We start from the raw sequence: 24,060 nt of genomic DNA, 5'->3' as shown, positions 1-24,060 counted from the left end.
ACATGCGCTTTTGGTGGAGTGCAGCTTTGGTAGAAGAGGCCCACGCAGCTTTGGTGTGCTCCCTTTGGCTGAGTGGCCTGGAAACCAGGAGAGGCTTTGACTGGAACTTGGTACAAAGAACTCTTGCCAGTGGAAGGTGCCGCATGACTTTGGATTAATTGGAGATCCTGCCTAGACAGACGACACAGCTCACGTGCCAGCGACCTGAAAAAATGGACGTGTGCTCTTTTCCTGATTTACGGTACCCGGAGTTGGGACAGTGGGGGAAGGGAGCACTGTGTGTGTGTGTGTGTGTGTGTGTGTGCAGGTGTACACCCTTAAAGACTTTAATATTTTAAGGAAGGCATTAGGCCTGAATAGCATTAAATAAACATTTTGTTTCCTTTTCACAAATCTCTGGCATTGAGAGATGTCTTTCCAATTGGTGGCGGACAGAAGAGACTAATAGATATTAGTATAGCGTCCTTGGGAGGGGCCCCTGTTTTCTGAAGCAGTTTTTGGCATCCCTCGGTGGGCCAAGTATTGTCCCCGCCTTGGACCCTTGTTCAGTAACACTGTCAGTCTGGTGGTGCATGGGCCTGGTAACCTCCCCTTTTGGACCTGAGTTGTGTTTGCATTTTGTTTGCGTTGTTGCTCATTGAGTTATGAGTGTGCTGTCTGTATAGTTCAGGCACAGAAGGAATGCTATACTTCAACTTTAAGAAAAGATTAGAAGTGTGAAATACTAATTTTACCAAGAAAGTGTGAAAAGTACCATGAAAAGAGAAAGCATTCATAAACCACGATAGTTTTCAAGGTAATCTGAATAAAGATGGATACAAAAAGCACACTAAAATCCAGAAAATTATTTCACAGAACTTGTTAAGTAGTATCATCTATGATGGTACTGCAGAATTGCTTTGTAGCCAATGAAACAGTTTCACTTGTGGTTAAATCTCAGACTAAAATTTGTCTGAGCAACAAGAATCCCTGCTGTCTCGAACAAGAAGTCCAGGGTGAGGGAGCTTCAGAGCCTGCTGAACCCACGTATTACGGGCTCCGTGTGCCTCCTCAGATGTGTAACCTGAAGTCTAAGGACCTTGTGGGACCGCACCTGTGGGAGGTGACTGGGTCCTGAGGATAGAGCCCCCATTTGAGATGGGATTCATGCCTGACTGCAGGACCCAGGGAGAGCTTGCTTCCTCTCTCTCCGCCCTGTGAGGGTGGAGGGGCACGCTGATGCCTGCAGACCGAGCCCTCACCGACTTGCAGCCTCGAACTGTGGGAAACCAATGTTTGTTGTCCCAGGCCACACGGTCTTCTGTCACAGCAACCTGGACTGGCTGAGACGCCCAAGTTCAACATGGCCCCAGCAACCCAGTTTTCAAAATGTTTCTGCTTTGCTATCTTCGGTCAGATTATCCTAGGCTGGTTCATCCGAGTCAAAATATCTCATTTAGCCCCTGTAACAACCAGTGTTGTAAAAGGGACTCTNGCTGAACCCACGTATTACGGGCTCCGTGTGCCTCCTCAGATGTGTAACCTGAAGTCTAAGGACCTTGTGGGACCGCACCTGTGGGAGGTGACTGGGTCCTGAGGATAGAGCCCCCATTTGAGATGGGATTCATGCCTGACTGCAGGACCCAGGGAGAGCTTGCTTCCTCTCTCTCCGCCCTGTGAGGGTGGAGGGGCACCCTGATGCCTGCAGACTGAGCCCTCACCGACTTGCAGCCTCGAACTGTGGGAAACCAATGTTTGTTGTCCCAGGCCACACAGTCTTCTGTCACAGCAACCTGGACTGGCTGAGACGCCCAAGTTCAACATGGCCCCAGCAACCCAGTTTTCAAAATGTTTCTGCTTTGCTATCTTCTGTCAGATTATCCTAGGCTGGTTCATCCGAGTCAAAATATCTCATTTAGCCCCTGTAACAACCAGTGTCGTAAAAGGGACTCTTCTTAATCAATAGAGCAAGGACGTGTTTCCTAAAAACTCCACAGAAGTTTCCCTTTGTCTCTCATTAGCCAAAATCACTTGGAATAGCACTGCTTTCATCAATCATTATTAAGGGGAAGTCATTGCGTTTGATTAGCTCAATCAATAACCACTCCTGGGCTTGAGATGAGCTTATCTGCTGTGAATCTGAATGGCTAAGAGAACTGAGAAACAGGGATTGATTTGTAAACAGAAAGAGGTAAGTGAAGACAAAATTGCCCAGCTGGAAAGAAGGGAAGGGGGGAGAAGCAGGAGGGAGAGACGAGGGAGGCTGGGGGGGGGGCAGGTAAAGTTGTAGACACCAGGCTCCTACACTTGAGGAATGTGAAATTCCTGCCCAATACTGTGAGGAAAATTGACTACAAAAGCCTACTTCACACCACTTTCTCTTATTTTCTGCCTGTTGACAAACCTCTCCCCATATTTTGCAAAGGCAAAATTCAAAGCAAATGTCCACATTCTGTCAGCTTTCTCATACAGAGAGCTCGGCTCTGCCATGCTGAATTTTTCCCGAGGTTTTTTTCTTTCCTTCTCAGACTGCTTCCTTGGACAGATTCGGCAATAGCTCTGTAAGTGATGTGGCTGTAAGTGCCCACAATAATGAAAACCTACAGAAGTTTTTTAATTTTTCACTTTCCCCTTAGGCATACATGGTCTCTTCTCCCCAGGGCAGATCATGCTGAGTGTGTGTGGATGTGTTATAAAGACAACTACCATGTTAATAAAATATTCAACTTGAAATCCTAAAAAATAAAAAGGTAGACATCTTTAGCAGGAGGAAAATATGGCACATGCACCATTTGCCTTTCTTGCATCATGTTAAATTGGGGCAGTAATTAATGGTCATTATTACTGACAGACGTAGATAATGTAATGGTTTACAGTGAAATCATAGACCAACTTCTGGAGTGCTAAATCATGTTTCCAGTTTGCTTTTTCCTTGTATATTTGGTGTTTTATTCCTTTTGAAATATGCATTTATTTTTCAGCTTCTGGCCTCTTTGTGTACTTGCCTTTTTTCTCCAGTTGTTTACTGTATTTCAGACATGCATGGAGCCAGGGGAAATGAAAGCCAAAGCAGAGAACAGCCGCTGAAATGCTGTCAATTTAAGGGTCATGGTCAGGGTTAATGGCTTTACTGTAGAGACGGTTAAAATTCTAAAACATCTCTGATGTTTGGTTCATAGACACTGTCCTGATTCTGCTGGAGTCCACCACACTCCCAGCACATACTCCGGTCTCTCCCCGGATGGAAGCCCCTTATTCAAAGGGGAGGCACGTCCAAGGGGCACGTGGCAGCCCAGTTCTCCAGGACTCAGCCCAGCCCCGGCCAGGCCCCCGGGGGTGTTACCACCAGGGGACTCAGCCACTCTCTGCAGCCTCACTTCTCATGTGGTCAGTGGCTGCTTGCCTCCCATCCTACCATAGTGTGACTTGTTCCATTGTGGCAACAGTCCAGAAACTCAGTAAGGGGTTGTTTACCTACATACACATACTTGGGGTTTAAATATTTGAAATGACTGGGCTGAGCATTGACTATTTTATTGTAGCAGCACAGACACAGAAGGAAATAAAACTGAGTTTCTCCTTTCAAAAGGGGATTCAGTTTTTCTACGATGATGGGCCTTTTCATGTTAAACAGTTTTGAGTCCAGAATGTATTGAGTTTGGTGGGAAATTTGTGAAATTAGTGCTCTGTAAAGCCAATGTGGCTCCTGTGATAGGAGAATCGCCCTTCCGTGGGCTCTAGCCTTCTGCTTTCCCAGAGCCTGAGGGATGTGTTGTTCTGTATTATTCTCCGTGCCTGTGAAGTTAATGGTGTCTGAGAAGCCAAACAGGATGCTTCCTTCGGATGAAATGTGATGATTGTGCTCACAGGAAATTAATTTAACTAGGTTTTGACTAGTTAAACATAGGTTTTCTTAACAGAGGCACTAACTCTGACAGACAGCGGATATTCGGAATGTGGTGTTTTCGATTTAAACCACATAAAATTGCCACATTTTTCAGATTCAAAAACTGATGACTTATCCTTTTACCCAAAGAATTCACTATCTCTCAATTAATTTCTTAAAAATCAGGAGCTCAGCAAATTTATTAGGGCACATTAAATCGAAGAAATTTATGAAGAGTGTCTTTCTCAGCCAAGAAGTCACAGCTGTGGAAAGAAAGTGAGCTGGTTCTAAAGTAGGAAATTGAACTTTCTGTGTCATTGAGCCTTCAGCTTTCCAGGAAAGGAAAATGAACGAATCCACTAAGCAGTCCATAAAACCTCACTCAATTCATAATATTCATCTATAAACTTGGAAAGGCTCCATGGATCTCATTTTAAGAAAAATGTACAAATGAACAACACATACGCATTTTAAATAAATGAAAATTGCCAGCTGTACTAATTTTGATAACTGTTTCAGATTTTTACATTGAATAGTGGCTATCTAATGGTCTGACCAAAGCCCAAAATTCCAAAAATGCATTATTCCAGGCAACATATGTGTGCTGCTTTTGAGTTAAAATTCTGACAGGCTTACAAGGGTGTGTTCTGACTTGTGTCTCCTCCCTGCTGAAACTCAGACAAAAACTCAGCTTGTAAAACAACAAATCAGCCAACTGGAGTTACTAAAGTAAAAACCTCCAGTCTGAGTGAACTCACCATACTTCATTATAGGTTGTCAGATGAGCCGTTCCTCTGGGACTGGAAAACGCGTGGCTGGTCAGTGCTGTGCTGTGTCCTTCTAGCGAAGGTGTCTGAAGGGAGTGTCACGAGAGGCACGTGCATAGTTTTCAATATTCTAATAGTTTTCAATATTCTAATATACTATTAAAGGTATAAAGAAACTTGTGATGCTAATTTAAATATTATAATTTAATTAACCCCATATACCCAAATATCATTATTTCAACATGTTATCAATGTAAAATAAATGTTCGTGTTATATTTTCACTAAGTCTTTGCAATCTAGTCTTACTCTATTCTAGTCTTACTCTAATCTAGTCTTACAGCAACTTCTGTTTGGATGAGTCCGTCTCACGTTCAGACACCCACGTGTGGCCAAGGTGGCTGTGCCAGGGGACGTCCGTAGGTCTAGACCGATCTGCAGCGACCACGGTGCTGTGGTGCCTTCTGGAGAACTGTACGCTGCTGAAATTGTTCCATTTAAAAAGACATTTCATTAAGGCTACATTGTAACATTAGAATTCTCTATTTGTAGTGGCCTGTGATTGCGTAGTTTTTAGAAATTTTAAACATTACGAATCTGATAAAGATGTTTCTGTGTGAATGCCACAATTTCAAAGATGTTGGGAACCGTACTGCTTGGTGAACCGTTCTGCCTGGTTTCAGGAATTGTAACTACTCCCCATGGCTAAGGATGAGTGAGCAACCTCTGGAATGTGAGCCACAGGAGACAAGACTTGTCTCTGGTAGCAAATGCTGCCTCAGTTTCCTCTCCCTGCCCCCAAAGCTTGGTTGGAAGTCAATGATGGGTAAGACTCCTCACAGAGAGAGGGGAAACCTAAGCCAGACTCGATATCTTGGGAGGACATCATGGAAGGACTTGGGGGACTGCAACACAGAGGGAACAATGGACCCTTGCCCCCCAGCTATGCGACATATGTCCCCATATTCTCCGAGAAAAGCGCTTCCTGGCTCTAATCCACTTCAGCCTGAAAACCTGAGATGGGGAGGAGTGCAGCTCCTTGCCTTGCTAGAGAGGATCCAGGGAAATCTGGCATAAGAAAGAATTCCGAAAAATCTTGTGAAACCTGCTTTGCTAAGCGTGTTTTCATTCATATGTTAAGGGTCCAAGCAGGAAATGAGTATTTCTCCCAAAGTTTCTGCAGTCCCCTTTCCTGACAGATGCTGACTCAGACTAAGCCCTCAGATTTCTTTGAAATGTTATCTACTGTTTGATCCTTGCTGCCCTGTATTCCTGTGTATTACAACCCAATAAAAGCCCCTGGAGGAAGGGGCTCCTGGCCTTTTTCCTCTGAGAAACTGGCCACCTCCCCTCCCCAAGCAGATCATGTCTTGCCAGTATGTACTTTCATCTGTGGCTAACGTGGGGACTTGAGGGAAAAAGTTGCCCCCCCCCACAAAGACACTTTGGAAAGGTGTCTTTCCAAGTGTGTGGGGGCCGTGTATGTGTGAGAGGGGTGGAGGGTACCACACAGCAATTCTTTAAGGCCTTGGGGATTTCAATGCGGCTCCCATAGGTGTGCACCGTTCTTTTAACAAGCACAGGAAACCAAGCATGATGCGCTGTGCGCAGAGTTCTGAAGTGCTGACATGAGACCCTCCTGTGTTAGGCTAAGCCAGTCTGTGCAGGAGTCCGGTGTTCTGAAACAAAAGCACAGATTGGGTGATCCTAACAGGGCTTAACATTTGGCTGGGGTCTCTGCACGTATGCATGTTTGTACTCACTGCTTCGTCTAAGAATGGGTTCATTTCTATGTCTCAGACATAGCATGTGAGTTCTTCCCACTTTTCTGCAGAGCTGTGAGTTTCTGTGTCTCAAACTCATTATTATTCAACGGCTATCCTTACCCCCCCAACTTCCATGGAAAAATAGAGAAGGGCTGCTCAGCTCTGGATGTCGTAATGGAGGTAGTGAATAAAATATGCATAGAATTTAAAATGACTTTCATAGATACGTCTAGCTCTAATGGCTGTCGGGACGCAGCTGAGCACTGCTGGCCTGGGACAGCATACTTGGCATCAGGGGTGGTTGTGCAGAGAAGCCTTGGAGGCGCCCGCGGCTCACATGGGTCTCTGCACTTCGGTCCCTCCCTGTGATCATCGTGTTGTGACCAGCATGAGGCAGCCACGTTTGGAGATTGAGGTCTCACTGCTGATGAGACAAACTGTCTCGAGTAGACCAAGTTAAAGTAAAATTCACAGGCATATACTCAGTGGTTCCTACTGAAATCATTTGAATACGCATATTCTTGAAAATTACCTAGAGATTTGGAGATTTCTGCTGCTTTGTAGTTATTATGCCATGGTCAACTTTGCCAAGGATTTCTTTGAAATCAGCTAAAATTCAGACAGCATTCAGCCCATCTTAAAAACAAATAAATATTTAGACTATCAGAGGCATTGAGTATAGTGACCAAGGCTTTCTCTATTTTTTAACGTTAAGGATTTAATCACAGACAGACTTTGAGGTGCACACTATTTTAATACGAAAGAGGAGCAACTGGATAAAAGAAATAGTTATTGTTGGTATGACTGATGAAAGATGTATCACTCTTTTCTCAGTCCTTGGATGAACAAATGTAATTTTACGTCGCGTGTCCAAGTGGATCATTAAAAACACACTGAAGCACATCTGTGTGTGCATGCACTTGTGTGCAGTGTGGTATACAGAAAGAGATGTTAACAGTGTTACTCTGGATCCCAGAAGCATAATTCAAGGACAAGAACTGAGGTAATGTCAAACTGTTTTCTTGGGGAGATGTATCTTGGAGAACCAAACACATTTATGGGTTGAGAGATACATGACAAGTTAGTTCACCCTTTGAAATAAGAAAAAAAGCAGCATATTTCACAGATTTCTCTGTAGAAAATATCATTTTTCATAACCTCTTCTCATTATAGGTGGAGCATTTTAAAATTGAAGGGAACTCTATGCCCAGATTTGCTATGTATTTAAGATACACGGGAAGTTTGGAATTCTGAACAATTCAGGCAGAAGAAAATGACTTGATATGCATATGTGTTTTAGTTTATACTAATAATATTAAAAATTTCTGAGAAGACTAAATTACATGAAAATATTTACAAATTTTGTAATTTAAATAAATGTATAATTTGAGAATAGTGGGTGCAGAAAACAAAGTCTACTTTTAATATTTATGTGAATCAACACATTTTCTTGCACATATGCTACCAAATGAAAGTAAATGCTATACCTTTCCATTGGAAAAGTAAAATGTATTTCTCATTATCAAATTGGAGGCATTTGTGCTGTGTTTTAATAATCTGGACTAAGCATTTCATAGTGTAGGACTCTGAAGGGTGGGTTTATCAGCTTCCGTGTGACAGCCAGTCCAAAGGACTCATGTTACTTTACACCTTAGGTGAAAGGCTCACTTTGTGAGATGTTACGTATCATCAACATGCTTTAAATACGCTGACTTTTATAGTGAATATAATTCAAGAACCTTATTAGAGTGTTTGTGAAATCTAAATTTGATAGGTGCTGATGGGCTACCAAGCTAAAGAAAGCTTTTGGAGGCCTTGCAGTCTGTCCAGAATGAAATAACTTACACAGATGGAAACGCTGTACTGTAACCCAAAGAAGAGAAAGAAGCCCTTTGAGCCTGAGAGGACCTGGGTTTTGTGCCTGGAGGCATTTGTTACCACCTGGAGAGGTGGCGGGTCCAGAGAACCTGGTGATCTCACTGGGCTAAGGGTACAGATATTGAGAGAGAACTGGAGGGGCAGAGCGTCGGGGAGGGGAGACACGCCGGGGAGGGCTCCAGTTCCCCTGCGGCGTTTTCCCAAGCACCTGAGCCTGCACAGAAATGGCAAAAATTAGGGAAAAGGCAGCCAGGTCACACTGTGAGTTGGAAAAGCAGTGAAGACACACAGTTTGAACCTCAGTTAATCACAGTGGCGATGTCTCGGAGACACACTGGAGAAATCGGGAGAGGCCAGGAAAGGGGGGCCTGAGGAGGAAGGTGAAGCATGCTTAAGGCAAAGCTTCAAACAAGCCTTGGAGTGACCCAGCTGATGTGCAAGTGAATTGACGCCCTTAGAACACAAAACTCAATACTCTATAGAGAGCAGCAACAGAAGTCAGATGCTCAATAGTCTAAGATTCAGAATATCCAGCAAGAATCTGTATTTACTAAACAGGAAAACATGTCCCATACCCAGGAAAAATTAGTTAGTAAGAACAGAGCTAACAAAAAGAATTTGAAGAAAGTATGGAGTTTTTAATACTTTGAAATTATTCAGTTTACTTTCTATGTGAAGCAAATTGAATTAAGAGTCAATGATAGTGAAATATGTCGGAAAATAAAAAGTATTTGGAAATTAGACTGCACACTTCTCAATAATCTATGGATACAAATGAAATCACAAATAAAGAGGTAAAATGCCTCATATGAGAGAAAATGCTTCGAAGTTATTCAGACTTGGGTTTTAATTCAGCTGTGCCACTAGCTAACTGGGGCTCTCTGGGCAAGCTTTAATTCTTGTTTTTCTTACTTTAAAAAATAGCTAAAAGAATGCCTGCCTTATTGATTTGTTGTGAATATTCAGCATTTAATACAAGTAAATTACTTTGCATAGTAATAGACAGCCCATCCGCCCACTGTATGCAAGTTCCATGCTTTCTCTTCTTGGTGCCTCACATGTTATTTAGACAATACCAGGCACGGGGTGTTCTGACTTCCGTGCGCTATTGCTCGTGCGTGGAGATTTGAAGGGATGGAAACAGATGAAATGTGTCAAGGGACCCCGAACACACATCTTCATTTTCTCTGCTGTGCAGTCCCTGTAGTCTTTAGATTCAAGCTCTGTGATTGCTGCCTGTAAACTCCCCGTGGACAGGGTTGATTCAGGACAAAACCCAGGAGAGAATAAGAAAGAAACAGGCAATCAAGACAACGTGATTTCCTTCAAGGGAAAAGAAAGAGCGCACCCTGGGAATCTGTAGAGACGCTCCAAATCCCAGGAGAAAAATCACTTTTAGGGAACAGATGGTTGCAATCAAATAAATGATCGCAAGTCTTTATACTGAGTCAGATGCCATACCATTGGAGAGAAGATAAAATATAAGCTTTAGTGAGTTGAGAATCAACCAAGGACTCACTCAGAATATGTTAACAAACTTTCAAAAAAAAAAAGATTCACTTAAAACTTCCTGCTGCTGCTGCCTTTACATTTTTACTCCATATTGTAGTGTCAACTTTTTCTATAAAATGAAGACATATTCTGTGTATGTGGAAAACATAATAAATGTGTGGGGTTTCTCAATAGTTACTGATTTTAAGAGTTTCTTCTTGTTTTTCTTCTTTTTCCATTTTTATTTGTTATATTTTATAGTTGCTATAATCTTGACTTTTTTCTTGAAACATGACATTAGAAATACATTTATTTCAGATACAAAGGGCACTTTACTTTTGTATTTATATAGTAAATTTGGTAAATTTGAAGTATATCATGTATTCATTAACTATTCATTAAATGCTTGTTAAGAAATCACTGGATGTCTCAGTCCATTCAGGACAAAAGCGTACCATAGACTGTGTGGCTTATAAACAACAGAAATGTATTTCTCGTAGCTCCTGCATCTTCACACGGTGGAAGGAGAAGGGACTTCCATGAAGTCTTTGCTATAAGGGCACAGTGCCATTTACAAGGGCTTCGTCCTCATGACCTAAGTACCTCCCACAGCCTCCACCTCCTGGCTCCACCACACTGGACAATGAGAGTCCAACATATGAATTTTGGGGGGACACAAATACTCAGCTGAGAGCACTAGACTATGCTCTGTCAGTATAGCTCTGATTAATGTAAATATATATATAGATATATATCATTTAACATATATATCTATATAAAATCATCGGATTGACACTTATGGTTGTGCTTCAAAAATACTCTCTGATTGTATTATTGAAATTGATTTGAAAAACCTCAAGACTGGAATCGTGAATATTCTCTAGAAGAATTTCCATTCGTTATCTATGAACTGAATATAGTTTGGGGCTATGCCCTGTCTCCATCTTGATCCAGTGTAGCATTCAAAAACATACCAGGGTCCCTACTGTCCAAAAATAATTGCCTGGCAAGTTAGCACCCCTTTTCCCATCTCTCTGTTTCTCAATGCCTCACTTTCATTTCTCAGTTGTTCTCAATGCCTTTCTTCAACTACAGACCCAAGCCTCTTAAACTTGGTTGCTGAACTCTGTCTAGGAAGGCTCTTTAGCCAATTCCTCCTTCGAAAAACCTTGTCTTGCTAAGGCAGGTATCTTTCAGACATCTCTCATATAAATTAAGCCAGATTCTAAATGCTAGGGAAACTTTAGTTTTAGTTTAATCCATTATCTTGATCTGCAAAAGCCTAAGATTAGGCAAAACAGAATTTGTTCCATTATGTATCCATTCAACAAAAATTCACAGGGCGGAGCTCCATGCTGGATACAATTACAATTCAGTAATGCAATGGTAATCTGAGGAGACATCATAGTGATGATCAAATAAAGCATAAATAGGAATTAAACAGTAGATGATTGTATGGAAGGAAGATTTAAAAAAATGAAAGATTATGACTTCCTAAATAAGTTGATGTTTATGATGTTCAAAAGATGAACTCAGGAATTAAAACAAGTTCAGGTGAGAATGATTTTTCATTTTGGACATTTTGGTAAAAACTACTCGAGAAACACACTAATAGAGGCACCCAGTAGACAGGCAATTTTACGAAGGGTTCCCAAATTCAGGAGAGTTATCTGGAGGCTGATACAGATTTGGTTATCACTAAACTTCAGGTGTAAATTAACACTGCGGAAGGCACCTGACTTCATGAAAAGTAGAATGAGAAGGAAAAAAGTAAAAGGTCATTGGTTAAATCAAATGAGGGAATTACATGAGAAGTCAAGGTTAGAGAGCAACTTAAAGTAGAGGAAGTTGTTATCCGGGGAGTTGAAAGAAAAACCTTGTTTAAATGTGTTGGGATTTCTCAGAGAAGTTGCTCCATTTGACAAGAAGCAGTTTCATTTGAGCTGTAAACATGGGTGCCAATCTTCAAAGTGTCAAAGGAAATAGAAGTCAGGAATAGCACATTGAATATAGATAGCAGTCAAGCACAATTATGAAAGAGAAAAAATATTATGGGCAGGTGTAGTCTTCTATCCCTCTCTGTTTTGTTTTATTTTTTTTTGATACAGAAACTCCTTTGTGCATTGATTTAATGCTATTGGCTTTTTTGAAAATATGAACTCTGTGCATACATAACTCAGGTTTCTTGACTATTAGAAATGAAAATAATATTCACTGTCATTGGCCTGCTGAGAGGTGGTAAGCACAGCAAACACATCGAACTTGTGGGAGAGGTGGGCATGTGATAAAAGGCAGTTCTTGTCAAAGGTGGTGGCCGAAATAAAGGAGTAGTTCTAGTGAATATTTTTATTCACTGAGGTTGTTCTTTAGTCCTGATCGCCCCTTTCCTGAATTATCTAATGTTGCCCACGCCTCTACCTTAGAGTCACTGCTGACCTCTTCCTTTCATTTGCATTGTATGGTCGTTCAATCAATCAGAAATCCTTGAATCTGCTTTCAACATAAACCTGGCATCCAAAAAATTCTCTTAGATCCTTATGTCTCATGTTCCAAATTTATATCTCTGATTATGCTCTTTCTACCATTCCTTTCTTAATTTGCAACCCATTTTTTAACAAATTAAGCCGCTGTCCAGAGAAACAGACAATTGAAGCAACTCCTCTGGGGGAAAACTCCCTGAGGCAATACCATTAGCAGAGTGTGGGCCCCCTGCTGCCTACCGCATTATGGGAAAGTGCATAGATATGTGGACATGAGAATGGGGAAGATGATGTGGACCAGAGGCTTGTAAGAGCACAAGTACAAGAGTGGTCCCATGAATGGATGGGGACTGAGATCCAAAGGCAAGACAGCACCCCAGACATTGGCTCAGCCCCACCTGCCAGCTCCTCTGCTGGAGGCCAGGTCGTTCTTGAGCACACTAACCCATACCTCTCTGCCAGATCGTGCCACTCTCCCACCAACAATTCCCAATGGCTCCTCAACCTCATTCAGAACAAAATTCAAGATTCTTTTTCTTCCATTTATTTAATTATTGTTCAAGTACAGTTTTCTGCCTTTTACTCCCATCCCAGTCCACCCCCCCCCAGTGCTCCCCACCTCCCTCCCATTTCTACCCCTGTTAGTTTTTGTCAATGTGTCCTTTATACTTGTTCCTGTAAACCCTTCCCCTTTTCCCCTAAAATTCCCTCCCCTCTTCCCTCTGTTCACTGTCCCCTTGTTCTCCATTTCAGTGTCTTTGGTTATATTTTGCTTGCTTGTTTGTTTTGTTGTTTAGCTTCCTGTTAACGGTGATATCATATGGTATTTGTCTTTCACCGCCTGGCTTATTTCACTCAGCATAATGCTTTCCAGTTCCATCTATGCTGTTGCAAAGGGTAGGAGCTCCTTCTTTCTTTCTGCCGCATAGAATTCCATTGTGTAAATGTACCATAGGTTTTTGATCCATTCATTTACTGATGGGCATCTAGGTTGCTTCCAACTCTTGGCTATTGTAAATTGTGCTGCTATGAACATCAGGGTGCATAGGTTCTTTTGGGTTGGTGTTTCGGGGTTCTTAGGATATACTCCCAACAGTGGAATTGCTGGGTCAAAAGGCATATTCATTTTTAGTTTTCTTAGAAAATTTCATACTGTTTTCCATAGTGGTTGTACCAGTATGCAATCCCAGCAATAGTGAACTAGGGTCCCCTTTTTACCACAACCTCTTCCACACTTGTTTGTTGCTTTGTTTACGATGGCCATTCGGACTGGTGTAAAGTAGTATCTCATTGTGGTTCTTAACATGGCTGCTAAGGCCCTCAATGATCCAGCCCCCTTATCTCTCTCTGATTTTGTTATTTACCCTCTTACCTTAGTCACTGCACTCTAGTTGGTAGCCTCCCTCTTCTCTGTCCATGACCTTGTGGGAACATTTCCCCACCCACCGAATCTGCAGGCTGGCATTTCCCTCATCTCAGGGCATGCTCAATCATTATGCCTTCCATTAGTGCATGTGTGAGCTCCTTCCTTGTTCTGTAGATATAGTGAACAGCATTGATTTATTTTTAACTGTTGAAAACATTCTTTTAAATTATTTCATTCTACGGGATATGTAGTGGTATTTCATTGTTATTTATTTTGAATTTCTCTATAATTAATGATGTTAGGAATATCTGCATCTATTTGCTACCAGTATATACTAATTTTGAAAGTGTCATTGAAGATTTTTATCAGTTAAAAAATTAGTTTGTCTTCTGATTCTTACTGTACATAAGAGGCCTTTTAATATATTCTGGATATAATTTTATTGTCATATTTCTGTATGTAAATATTGTTTTTATTTGTTGATTGTCATTATTTGTAACTATGTTCAAATAGTATATTTCTTTCCTTTTGAAGAAATCTAGTTTATCAATTACTGTCTTTTTATAAGGTATGATTTTTGCTCCCTAATTAATATATCTTGGCCAAATTTCAAAGTCACTAGGATTTTCTCTCATATTTTCCTAGAACTTTTATATATTTAACAACTACATTTAGATCTTTGGCAATAATGTTGGTATATGGTTAAATATAACCAAATATTATTTTTGTGGTATATGAATATTCAATAGTTGCATACAATTCATGTAGAAAATTGTATTTTCTCCGTGTAATTTCTTGGGATTGCTGTCAAACATCAGACAATTTGGATGACTCTGTTCCTGAGTTCTGTATTTGATACTATTTATCTATGAGCTAATTTTATGCAAATTTCACAGTTGCCTGAATTTAGTAATTTAAAATTAAATTTTGAAGAGAGAGATATAGTGATGGTATTTTACATTTTAATGTTTTTTTGCTATTTTAAATCTTCTGAATTTCCTTACTATTTAAAAAATGAGCCTATCTATTTCCACCAAGAGCAATCTGAGACTTCGGCCATCACTGCAGTGTATCTATAGTTTAATTTTGTCAAAAATAGACATCTTAACAATTTTGAGTTTCCAAATCCACAGATGAGAGATATCTCTCCACTTATTTTGTTCTTCTTTGTTTTCTCTGTGCAAGGTTTTCTAATTTTCAGTGTACAGATCCTGTATATGCTTTGACAAACATATCTGTCATTTTACAGTTTTTGATGCTATTTTAAGTGGCACATTTTAAATTTAAATTTTACACATTCCTTTTCTAGTATATAAAAAATCCAATTAGTATTTGTATGTTGACCTTATATTCTGCAAGCTTCCAAAACTCACTTATTAGTTTGAGTGTCTTTTTTTGTAGATTTGTTTGGATTTTCTGCAGATAAGATTGTATTACCTGTGGAAAAGGACAGTTTTAATTTATTCTTTTCTGTCTCTGTGGACATGTGATGACTGTGAGTAGCACATGTCTGTCCATCTGGCTAAGACCGTCGGTGTGCGGACGTGCGGCTTGAACTTCAGCATCTTTTACAAGATTTCATCATCACACACAAGTGGGAGAAAGCTCCTTCCGTTCTGAAGCCTGTGAGCATATACAGACTCATACCCACAGTTCCCTGGTTCTCAGTCCACATGCCATGAGGATATATTTCCACTGCGTGTGGTCATGAGCCCACGTGCATGGGGACATTTACAGAGCAGAGATGAGAGTTGAAGGAGACTGCCTGAGAGCGTTGAGCTTCCAGATCTGGCTTGTTCCACTCTCTGGCTATACATCATTTCCTAACACAAGAACATCATTTCCTAACACAAGAAAATGTATTCCTCCTCCCTTTCAGGTTTTGCTCAACTTCATTTAATTTGGGTTTACATCATTTGCAAGTGAAATGATCTTGAATAATATAATAACAATGAGTTGGGAAGATTATAACACTTGCACAAGTAGCATGAATGCCAGAAATAACACAAAAGCTGGGAGGGTGGAATGGAATGTGCTGATTGACAGACCCAAAGGTCTGTCATTTTTAGACTCAGGCAGCAGCCACCTGTTATCAGGGGGTTTGTTCTGGGTGCAGCTAAATATAAAGTCAAATCTAGTCTGTACAAGCCTCACTATTAAAAATGAGAAAACAAATACAAATATAGAAATCAAAATTATTTAGTTAAAAAATAAAATGGCAGAAACTGTCAAGATATATCAAAAATAAAAACACACAGGTGCAGAAATACACATGTAATTAAGAATCATAATGAGATAGATTCTACCTTGTGTAGCAATTCTGTAACAGAAACTTTTTCTTAATTCTGATGAACTAAAGATTTTTTCCATATGAAAACAATTCACTAAGGGGAAATCAAACCTAGTGCCCAGGTTTACGTGCAAGTAATTTGGAAGTTGCCATTCATTGTCCTAAAAAAAAGCAGAAAGTGGAACAGGCCGGAAAGCCAACAACTTTCCTTGGATCCGAAAGGGAGGTGAGTGCACAGGACGATCATCTGCACCCAAGACGGGAGAGAGAAACAGGCGAACACAGGGAGGCCTGGCTGCCCCCAGCAGTGAGTCTGCATGGAACCTGCACTGGGGCAGGGAACCCTGGACTGTAGCTGATGAATTGCTGGGAGCTTAGTGTGGACAAGTCTGAGAGTTAATAACTGCAGGGTAACCCAGCCAGGGGAGCCCTGATATTGCGAGACTTAACCTCCATGAGCCAGCACGGTTCTCACAGTAAATATTGATGGAAACCTTCTCGTGCTTCCCATGGGGGAGGGGAGAGATAGGAGCCATCTCCCCCACTTTGACATACACAAGAGGGCTATTCTTCTTAACTAGGTCGTCCTCCGGAGTAACTAGCTGGCTACCTGCGTATTGTCAACTCCTGCGTATTGTCAGAGCTTCACTGACTCAGGAGAAGGGAAGGGCCCCACTGCAGATGTGCCGGCACTGCTGGGAGGGGACCAAGAAACACTTGTGACCTTCACAGTCCAAAGGCACAAACTCACTGAAGACAGTGGCTTAATCACAGGACATAGGCTGTCTCTAGCCCACACACCACACTGCACCACATCACTGGAGTCCTGTTATAGCCATCTGTTTATTGGGTGCATCACATCAGCTACAAAGAAAAAATGAAAATGTAACTGAGGAGGCAGGGGTCCGTTCACGTGGAGCCTTGGTGTATACCCAACAATGAATATTGTCAGGAACAGGTCTTTATTTACAGTATTCCAGCCCTGGGGGCTCTAGGAGAACTTCAGCATGGAGCCCTTCTTTCCCATGAGACCCAGCACTTCCCATGCTCTTCAGAAGTTCCCCATGTTATTATCTTAAGCCAGTTGCACAAACAGTTCTCCAGTCTCTTCAGAAGGTACCAAAGATGCCGTCCTTATGCAGCAGCTCTCTCTTTCAGGATCTGGGATACATTGCCATCAGCCTCTGTGTAGTGCTCCAAAAAAGGCTCAAGTCCCAAAGCCCAGAGAGAGCCTGATAACCCAGGCAGCAGGTCATTGTCTTGCAAGGAAGGGTCTTTGATGGCTTTGGAGTTCACTAGTGCGAGCACGATCAGAGCTGCCTGCCTGCTTTCCTACCAGCCCGTGGCGGGCCAGCCTGCATGGTTCCTATGCCACTACCAGCTGTCTCCTGGAATCTACTTTCACCACTGCCTGCATCACAGCTCTCTCATGGCTTTTCTACTCCCTTCAAGCTGCATGGCTGAACCCCTCCCCATAGCTGCCCACTTTTGTTTAAATCCTGACCTGGAGCCTTCAAGGCGACCCCATTTCCAACTCCTCCCTCAACGGACTACATTCTGTTAGTCCCCTACACCATTTACATTCTCTTGGCTGCCATACTTCCTCAGAGCAAGCTTGTTTCTGTGAGGCAGAGGAACCGCCTCCCTGACTCTCATGCAGGCACTATAAGCAACCTTCCCACCCCAGTGATGAGTCAAAATCACGCCCAATCTCTCTGACCCTGAGTGCAGCGCAGCAACTAATAAAACTACTAAACTAGCCAAGTTGCCATAGATTTGCGAAGGACCTCTCAATTGCCATCCTCTGCTTCTCCCACCCCCAAACAATAGTTTGTGGAGGAACATGTGCTGTACCCCATTATGAAAAGGCAGACAATACAGTGTGAAGAGACAGAACCACAGCTCAGGACTGAGCATGGCAGGGATGCTGGAACTAACAGACAGGGAATTTAAAACAACCCTAGTTAATATGCCAAGGGTTGTAATGGGTCAAGTAGACAGCTGCAAGAACAGACAGGTGAGGTGAGCGAGAGAGAGAGAAACCCTAGCAAGGAACTGGAAAGAAATGCTAGGGATCAAAACCACTGTAATAAAAGAGGAATGTCTTTGATGGGCTCATTAGCAGACTGGACACAGCTGAGGAAAAAAAACCTCTGAATTTGAGGATATATTACCAAAATCCTTAGAAACCATAGAACAAAGAAAACAGAGACTTAAAAAGAACAGGATAACCAAGCCCTGTGGGGCAACTACAAAAGAAGTAACAGACATGTAATAGGAATACCATAAGGAAAAGAAGCAGAGGAACAGAAATGATACCTGAAATAATAGTGACTGATATTTTCTCCAAAATAATGTTGGACACCCAGCCACAGATTTGAAAAGCTTAGAGAACATCATGTATGCTAAGTGGCAAAAAAATAAGAAACAAAACAACACTATCCTTCAATATATCATTTTCAAATAATACAATATCAAAGATGAAGAAAACATTTTGAAAGAATCCAGAGGAAACAAACACATCATCTACCTGGGAACAAAGACAAAAACATTGGCTTCTCAGAAACCATGTAGACAGATGAGTGAAATATTAAATATTGAGAGAAAATAACAACTTAGAATTCCATACCCTGTGAAATTACCCTTCAGAGATGAAAGAGAAATAAAGACTTTCTCATGCAAACAAAAACTGAAGGATTTTTTTTTTTTTGCTTCCAAACCTTCCTTGCAAAAAATGCTACTTTTTGAGAGAAGGAAAATAATATAGGTAACCTTAGACCTACATAAAGCAGGATTACTCCAGAAGAAATATGTGAAGGTAAAAGGAAAACTTTTTTCTTACTTTTAACTGATCTAACAGACAGGTTTGTTCAAGATAATGATAGCAACAATGTATTTGTGTATATACACACAAACACATTTGGTAACATGGACACAGTCAAATTTAAACCATCTGCTCTGTGAAAAACACTGATGAAAGACTTAGAAGACAAGTCACAGACTGAAAAAATAGTTGCAAAGACAATATGATAAGGAAGCATTATCCAAAATATACAAAGAGCTCTTAAAACTCAACCATAAGAAGACAGACAATTTGTTTAAAAAAGTGGATCACAGACATGAACAGATACCTCACTAAAGAAGATATACAGATGGCAATAGGTGTGTGAAGCTGTTCCATGTCATATGCCATCAGGGAAATGCAAATTAAAACAACAGTGAGATACCACTATATGCCTATTTAATTATCAGAATCTGGAAAACTGATGATATCAAATGTTGGGGACAATGCAGAGAAACAGAAATTTTTATTAGATATGCAAATATCCTGATAGATATGCAAAATAGCACACACCTTAGGGAGGCAGTTAGATATTTTTCTTACAAAACTAAAATAGTTTTACCTTATGGTTCTGCAATTATAACCCTTGACATTTATCCAAAGGAGCTGAAAACTTTGTCCACACAGATGCTTATTGAAGCTTTTTCATAATTGCCGAATGATCAGGGTGTTTTTCAACGAGGAACAAATACATAAACTCTGGTAGATCCAGACAATTGAATACCATCCAGCACAAAGAGAAATGAGCTATCAAGCCATGAAAAGAGATGCAAGAACCTTAAATGCGTGTGGCTAAATGAGAGAAGCCAACCTGAAAAGGCTACATAATATACAATTCTAATGGTACGGCGCTATTCTATGAAGACACTAAAAAACCATTGGTTGTCAGGGGCTGGTGGGGTTAGAGATGAAGAAGTGGAGCACAGAGGTTTTGGGGGGCAGTAAAAACCTGTGCGATACCGTGATGATGGATTCATGTCAATATGTATTAGTCCACCCCCACAGAATGTTCAAGACCAAGTGTGAATTGTAAGATACACTGCAGACTCTGGGTGACAACGATGTGTCACTGTGGGTTCAGCAGTGCTAACAAATGTACTGCCTGGTGGGGCGTGGTGACAGTGGGGAAGGCGGCACAGTGTGGGGGCAGGGGCTGTAGGGGGAACCTCTGTACCTTCTGCCCAATTGTTCTGTGAACCTAAATTGCTCCCCCCAAGAGTCTATAAAATATCAATTAAAAGTAGGATATTTGAATAGGCGAACATATGGCAAATGGCTGTTAATGAATTCCAGTTAAAATGCACCAGATACAGGTCATTTTACGAAACAATTTAGTTAACCTTCAAATAACATGCGGCATAGGTAGCATGATTTTTCAAGCAATATAAAAATGTACATATTCATCTGTCCCATTTGTTTGAAGATAATATAGCTCTAATAATAAAGCACACACAGAGCCTATTTACAGACTGAAATATTCTTCCCAAAGCCTGGATTGTCTTCCAGGAAACAGATGCCCAGCTTGGGTTTCTCCTACATGACATCTGATAGAACTCCCTGAAATTTATCACACTTTGACTGTTTCATGCCTTAGTTTTCTAGTATTTGTTTTGCTGTTTCTTCATTTTATATTTCTTACTTAGCTTATTTTAGAATTTTGCTGAGAAATAAAAGTATGCGTTTAGCTTATATTATTAATTTATAAACACTCTTGCTTTTCAAATGGTGAAATCAGGGAAAATTCATAAGTCATGGAGATTATAAAGAAAGTAGGAAGTAATAATTAATTTATTTCTCTGGCATCTGCTTAGTCCCCATTTCAGGATCTGGTGTTGCAGCTGTCCTGACTTAGTTCCAACGCTGTATGGAGAGGCCCCTGGCTTCACAGATGACCCATTTTACTTTGCAGTAGTTCCGATCATAAAGAAAGAAAAGAGAAAATGTATGTGTTTTGAGCAACTAGTCTTTTTATTTGTGGGTTTGTTTAATTTGGGGGGGGTAAGTGTTTGGGATTTGGATCTGAGCTTACAGCCTACTAACAAACCGTGTGTTGCCCTGGGACTTCGCGTTTTTCATGATGTGTTTTTTATAACATTAAGTTGAAGGCGGGCTGTTGTACCTTAAGGGAGGTGCACAAGCAGGTCTGAGAAACCTGCGGGAAAGGCAAAGAAATGACTATATCCTGAGTACATCAGTGGGCTGTAAAGAATGACTGTTAAAGTTAAATATATACAACTATGTAATCATACTGATGTGGCAAAAGTCTTATGTCTCACTTTGATTCTATTGATGGTGTAGAGGTGATCTTGGGAACGGTGTTTGTACATTACCACTATAATGGGAGAATGTTCACATTAGTTGTAATAGTATTAGTAAAGAATAGTGATGTTGTTAATGTTCTATATGTTGTTAAATTGTAAAAAATTCTATTAAAAATAAAAAAGACAAGTTCTTCATTATGCAAGTTAACAGTAACACTTAATCTTTATATATATTTATAAATAGTAACCACTCAATTGTGGTCCAGTTTTCCAGTCTTCTCAGTCAGCTTTTCATACCAAAATTTTGTTTTAAAATGGTGCAATGTTTTCTTTCAATTTTCTCTCACACAAACAAGTTCAAAGCAACCAGTATATAATTGTCCATTTGTCATTTTCTTTTTTTAAATTTTTTATTTTATTTTTTAAGGATTTTATTTATCTATCTTTAGGGAGGAAGGGAAGGAGAGGAGAGAAATATCAATGTATGGTTGCCTCTCGTGAGTCCCCTACTGGGAACTGGCCTGCAACCCAGGCATGTGCCCTGACTGGGAATTGAACCGCTATCCTGTGGTTCGCAGGCCTGCTCTCAATCCACTGAGCTACACCAGCCAGGGCTCCATTTGTCATTTTCTATTCGATCATCTACCTGCAGAGAAAATTAAGCACACACTCAGAAATTATGTGCTCACTTTTGGTGACCACAGCTTTTATTTTACCTTTGAAAATGCTGATTAAAATTTAGGTTTGAGGGTTGAACTCTGAGAGTTTGTTTACATCTAAGTTCAGGTGCTTGTCATATAAGGGTTAAATCAATTCATTGTAGTCTCTTCTCTTGAGAGAAAATATATTTGATACAGTAAATACTAAAATGTTAAAAATTTTTATGGAGCCTAACCATCAATTCTTGGTTCACATCATTTGAAAACGAAGAGGGTAAGCAAGTGTTTCCATGGAATAAATGACAAAGCTATTAAAACAGTGCCTTTGTGCCCGGAGGTGTTGGAGGTTTCCACGGACTGGAGGAATGAGCCCCTGACAACCAAAACATTGGCGGACAGCTTTTGTCTTAGGTATACTGGGCTGCCCAGCAGAGTAGGTGGAGTTAAAGTCAAATAAGCACATTCAGTCCCTTCGGCGCTCTGGCCACATTTGAAGTGTTCAGTTAGCCACATGGGGCTGAAAGCTGAGCTCCTGGGGAGCACAGAGCGTTCCCACCGTCCCAGAGGTTCTACAGGACAGTCCTGAGCAGGCCTGCACATGGAGATGCCCCACAGGTGGGAATATGGGTGTGAAGGTGGGAAGTGGGCTTCTTTATGGAATCATCAACTCTACCCTTACCCACAGGCAAGTAAGAGTTGGAGCCATGAAGTAGATAAGAACGCTAAGAGCGCTAAGGGCAGCCCTGTCAGAACATCTGCTAAGGGCTGAAGCCGGCAGAGTAGACGATAAAACCAAGGACGCTCGGGTGGAGAGGAAGATTCTCACTCGCCCAGGCCATCAGGGTCCTAGGTAACGGGACCAGTATCTTCAAAAATGTGTGTGGTATACAACCCCACGCAGAAGAGCAGAGACATTCCCCAAGAACAAAATCACAAAGTATTTTCCTTTTGGGGACTCTCACTACCATGGTTTTGTGAACTTTTCTTCTCTTTCGGCCTTCATGGTCTGCACCAAGGTGGGGTTCACGCACATCGCAGTTTCTGTCTTTCATTGTAAATGAAGAGTCATGGCAAACCTTTCCTTGGAACAACTTTGAAGAAGTTTTCTGTATCTGACAGGGAGTTTTGATTAAAAATACATGTCGTAAAGATACACAATTAAAAATACATTCAGTAATGTATTTTACATAATGCATTTACATTGTGTAAAAATACATTAAAATATGTATTTTAAAAGGAAATCTATTCACTCTATCACTTGCCATTCCACAGGCCCTGTAAACGGACTCAGCACCTGTGCCAGCCGGTCACTTTGTTCTGCAGTCTGTCTCAAGCCACTTGAGTCTCCCCTCCCTGGTGCAGGACGGTCATGTCCTCGTCACAGCTCGAGGCTGCCACATGACAAGTTCCTCTTCAGAGCCACGGGTATCCTTGACGTTGTCAGACTTTTAAGATTTTATATACCTCATTGGTGTAAAATGGAATCTTGCTGTAACTCACATTACCCTGGAGGTTAGAAAGTTAGAGCATCTCCCCATGTGACACGGGCCAGTCCGTTTCACTCCCGCGCACTGGCCCTTTTCTCTAACGAGTTATTGTTCTTCTTTATTTTGAATCAGAATGTGCCTACTCATTTATTTAAATTATTAATATACTGTCTTGATGGTTAATGTTTTAAAGATAAATTCTTTTTCTAATGCCTTGCCTTTGAAGTCTCCTTATGGTATATTTCTGTGAACAGAAGTTGTACAGTTTAAACTTCACTTTTATGGTTTATACACTTTGTACCTATATAAATCGTCCCTTACCCAAAGCTAATGACATTTTCTGACTCTTTTTTTCCTAAAAGATGTAAAACATTGCTTTCGTTTATATACTTACACTAAACTGAGTTTATAACTGTTTCGTAGGAGGTATTTTTAAAAATAAATATGAAAAACCAGGTGCTCAGACCAACTAGAATTCAGCACTTTGTGACTGTCCTGCTGAGCCCCACCAGCCCTGCCCCAGGCTTCCACACACGGGTGGCCCCGTGTGGGCCTTCCTGCTCTAGGGCACTGGTGTCTCTGTCCTCATGCCTCAGTGTCTTAACTACTGTGCCTACCCCTGTCCTGGTACCTCAGTGTCTTAACTACTTCAGTTCGATATTAGAGATTCATATCTGATAGCAAAATACTCCTGTTTTTTCTTCAAAATTTCGATTTTGTTGCTGGCCCCGGAAGCTTGTTGGCTTATTTTTGAGCCCAACAATCTCTTTCATTTATTGTTTTCAACGTTTTTTTCTATTTTTAGGGGAGATAGAGTGCATCAAATCCTGAGGAGCTTGAGCGCCCCAGTGCTGGTCTTGTTCCTTTGTTTGGTCCATGCAACTGTGGCCATGGGCTGCTTGAGAACGCG

The sequence above is a fragment of the Sturnira hondurensis genome, unplaced genomic scaffold (genome assembly GCF_014824575.4).
Source record: "Sturnira hondurensis isolate 20B ecotype Veracruz unplaced genomic scaffold, ASM1482457v3 Scaffold0024431, whole genome shotgun sequence".
NCBI classification, from domain to species: Eukaryota; Metazoa; Chordata; class Mammalia; order Chiroptera; family Phyllostomidae; genus Sturnira; species Sturnira hondurensis.
The sequence above is the reverse complement of the archived record's forward strand: the minus strand, read 5'-3'. Positions refer to the sequence as shown.